The following is a 4,365-nucleotide window of genomic DNA, read 5'->3' on the forward strand; positions in this document are numbered from 1 at the left end:
TTAACTGAAAATGGTTGTAGGTTTCCCCGAAAAATAAACCCGAGACATTAAAAATTGAACCCGGTGTTTTTTTTTTTTTTTGAGGAATTGTGGTAGAAATTCTTTTATTTTCTTATTGTGTTTGATTTTAAAATGACTATAAGTTTCTGATGCGTGGTGACACCATCAGACGGAAAGGAATTACTCTTAAAGAGCTCAAAAAGAAAAAAATTATATGTATTTTTTTTTTTTTTTGTAGTCGATAGATGTATATATTGTTATTCTTTTAATTTGTTACAGGCTTGTAATTACAGTGCTAATTTAAATATAAAACCTTGCCTTTTGTTAGGCGGAAAATGCTTATTTTGAATTATAGGAGTAGTTGTACTAAATTTACATTATATTTTAGTTATTTTTTTCATTGCTTTTATACAATTAAAATGAGAGAGAGAATTGAAAAAGCATAATTTTGTCTACATGCTCTCAAACAAAACAATTGTTATTGCTTCAACTTTTCATATCCCTTATCATAACCCTAAATTCCTTTAATGATACTAATCCGCATCATTTTATTTTTACATCTACCATATGTATATATAGGGAAGTAAAATTATGATATTTGTTTTTCATTTATATTTTACTATTTTTTTTATTATAAATTTACTCTTCCATTTGTTTTTCCTTCTTTATGGATTTTAGTCGTTCAAATTGATATAAATATGTTGATCAACTTAGAAAATGTTTAAGTGATTTCTTGAATCAATATTTTTCGTTTAACAAATTTATTGAGATATATTTAAGTGGTAATAGAAAAATGGCATTGTAGATCTGAAATGCCGATTTCTAATCATGGTTTAAGACTAATTTAATATCTATGTATGTAACTATGTAAGTGGTACTAATATTTTTATATCATCTACTGATATATATATATACATATATATATATATATATATATATATATATATATATATATATATATATATATATATATATATATATATATATATATTATTTTATTTTCCAAAGGGCCTCTAAGTTTCATGACTGAAACTTAGATGGGTTTTTTTAATTGATATTGCCAAAATATAGAGTTGTTCAACACTTCGTGACCAGAAGTTAATGGAAAATATAAATACATATATAATACTTACAAATTACAAGTATATCATGTGATTCAGAAGTATTGTACTTACATATATTGAAAAACAAATATTACTACAATATAAGAGCTACTACAACACTTTCAGAATTTAAATACTAAATTTTTATTTTTAGATATGCCTACATTTTATTGGAGTTAAAATATATAATAGAAAGTTCATATATAACTATGAGTTCAGTCGATAAAACATGTTTTTATGTGGGACCATATGTTTAATTTTTTAATTATAATTTGATTATTGTGAAACTTTTTTTTAATATAAAATGGTTGTGACACTTGTTCTTTAGGCTGTCGCTATAATTTTGTCGAGGCAACTTTTTATTTTTTATTTTCTTAGGTTATGTTTTGATTCGACTTTTTAGTTTAGTTTTTGGAACTCCAAGTTTTGTAAATTACCTTTGACACGAATTTTATAAACCAGTGCTTAGATCATCTTCTTAGAGAAATTTAAAAATACTTTTAATATTTGTAAAAAAATCTTTTGAATATTTAAGATTCGAGTATTAGAAGAACACTATTTCATAAAATAAGAAAAAGATTTTAGGACTACACGAAGCGCGGCCAAATTCACAAGTAACTTAATAACGGTAGCTAGTAGGGCTTAGACAATGAATAAGTTATGGGTTCATTTGAACCATGAATTTGCTTTACATTATATATTATGTGTTAAAAAGGGATAAATTATATTAAACACCCCTGCAATCCACTCAGTTTTAGATATGTCTCTTGTATTTTTAAATCAGACACTTAACACCCTTATACAATGAAAATTCTACTCATTCCTATTTCTTTCATATAAGAGTCAAGATATGGACAATATTGCCCTTATCCTCATTCCCATCTAAACCCTAAACTCCATAATGACAGATGATGTCCAGCTATCTGATATCAACAAAACACACAACCTATCTTAGAAGGGAAATATTTTTCATTGCAACTAAAATTCAATATATAGACATGCAGTTAGAGAAGGAAATCAACTGGCAGATTTCCTAGCAAATGCAGCACTTGAAGTAGAGGATCAGCTTGAGTACACTAGCTTTGAATCACTGCCAGTTCTGGGAAGGGAGATACTAAATATTGACAAGGCACAAATTCCATCACTGAGAATCAAAACAAGAAAGATTCAGCCAGCTTGATTCAAGATATGCAGCAGTTTACTTGTTATTTTCTGGTTGCAAAGTGTAAAACTATCTTTGAGCGTGCTTACTCAAAGATGGTTAGCATCTTTTATTTTTTCTTTTCTGTTTTTGCTGTTGAACTTGATCATTATTAATAAAACATCGGGGGGCCATGCCTCCTGATAAATTTGCTTGAAAAAAAAAAGGATATATAAGCATGCCACTTCTCTTTGAAAAGGAAAAAAAATTGGAACGAACGGTTACTATATAGAGAAAATCAAATAGTATAGTTTTTTAATTGTGGATTTATATATTGTTGAATATGTATTTTATAGTAAAAAATATATCTTACTGTGTTTATGCGTAATTTCTGAATGCGTATATCTTATATTGTCACTCTTAAATGCATACACTTGACTTTCTTTATTCCTTTTTCGAGACTGATCCCATTTCATCAAATTCGTATTCTTCACTGCAACCTCTTTTAAGGATAGTTCGTAACAGCAGAGGGGAAAATTCAAATCTATGTTTTATACGAGAACAAAGTCTGATAAAGGAAATTGTTCTAAAAGGAGAAAATGATAATCAAGATAGGGGTAACTTTTTCCATATATTAACTATTATAGGAAGAAAATAAGAATGTGTAGGATTTCCATAGTATAAGGGTGTTGAGTGTTCGATTTAGAAGAACATAGTGTATTTACAACTAAGTGCTATTATAGGGGTGTTTAGCGTATTTTACCCTTTAAAAAATCATTAAATATATATAAATAATAGATTCTGAACTTAGTAAATATAATTGAGGCGATAGAATACGAATATGAACTCATAAAGTTTAAATTCTAGATTCGCCTCCAATAGCGAGTGGGATTCATTCTGAAACACAGGCATGGCAAATTGCTTGTAGATTAAATTCGTGAAAAATCAGTTGAAATCAAGGAGCTACGCTAGCTTTGGATCACTCCAGATATGTTGAGATGAACCCTTCCATTGAATCGTTTCTTCAAAATTTCATGTCTTCTAAAAATGTTATGGAATGACTAAATGGCTTCTAATATGATAGTGTATAATTGTGGGCGATAATTAGTTATGCGTTATCTATGTTTTTATGCAAATGTTAAGATTTTAATTATTATGCTTCACGTGATTATGAATTGTTTAAATGTTTAAATGGGGATGACTGTAAAATTTACATAAATAACTATTTTTTATTAGCTTGTAACAAGAAATAGTTATAAAATTGTTATTTACCAAGCGTAGCTAGTTTTTATCCTAAAACGCGTGTATTTCATTTTTATGAAATACTGTGAAATATAAGAAACGCAAGACACTAGTGAGTAAAATCAAGCCCTGTTTATGGAACAGATTTTTTTATTTTTTTTTTAAATTCTGGGATTCAATTTAAATCTTCCCATAAATCACGTGTAACGGTTGTTCTTCCATAACAGCTTACGTATCTCTCTCCACTTTTATTACAATCAAAACTTTTTGAATTCAAAAACCACTAAAGATCTGAAAACTTCCAAATACAGAAGAATCTTTGTGAGCTCTATTTTCTACATTCGAATTATTCAAAAAGCAAGTTGACATACACTCGATAACATACGAACGAGTGTATATATAGAATTTTAGTGACGATCAGATTTGTATTTCAGATTCTACAAAGGTATGTTTCAAATTTTCAATGATTTTTTTGAGATTGTTTTTTGATTCTATATTCTGTGTTTGAAACGATGAATTTTTTTCCAATGCAGTCGTTGTTCTTCTAGATTTGTTCTATTTCAAAACGAAAAAATGTCAAGCATAACAGCTGTGATCAGACACTCCGGTTTTTGGAACGACCAGAATTGCTTTGTTAATTACAAAATAGACGCAGTTGTCTTCAAAGATCATTGTTCATACGCTAAGTTGGTTGAAACTATTGCGATTCAGTTAGGAGTTGATATTAGCAGGAAAATGATATCAATAAAATATGTTGTTGAAGGAGACAATATGCCAATGGAAATACACAACGATATGGGAGTTAGGGTGTATGTTGAGCTTAAGAGAGAAAACAAGGGATTTGAAATGTATCTGATGTGCGTTAGCATAACTGATAAT

Source organism: Lycium ferocissimum, chromosome 12, assembly GCF_029784015.1.
Source record: "Lycium ferocissimum isolate CSIRO_LF1 chromosome 12, AGI_CSIRO_Lferr_CH_V1, whole genome shotgun sequence".
Classification (NCBI taxonomy): domain Eukaryota; kingdom Viridiplantae; phylum Streptophyta; class Magnoliopsida; order Solanales; family Solanaceae; genus Lycium; species Lycium ferocissimum.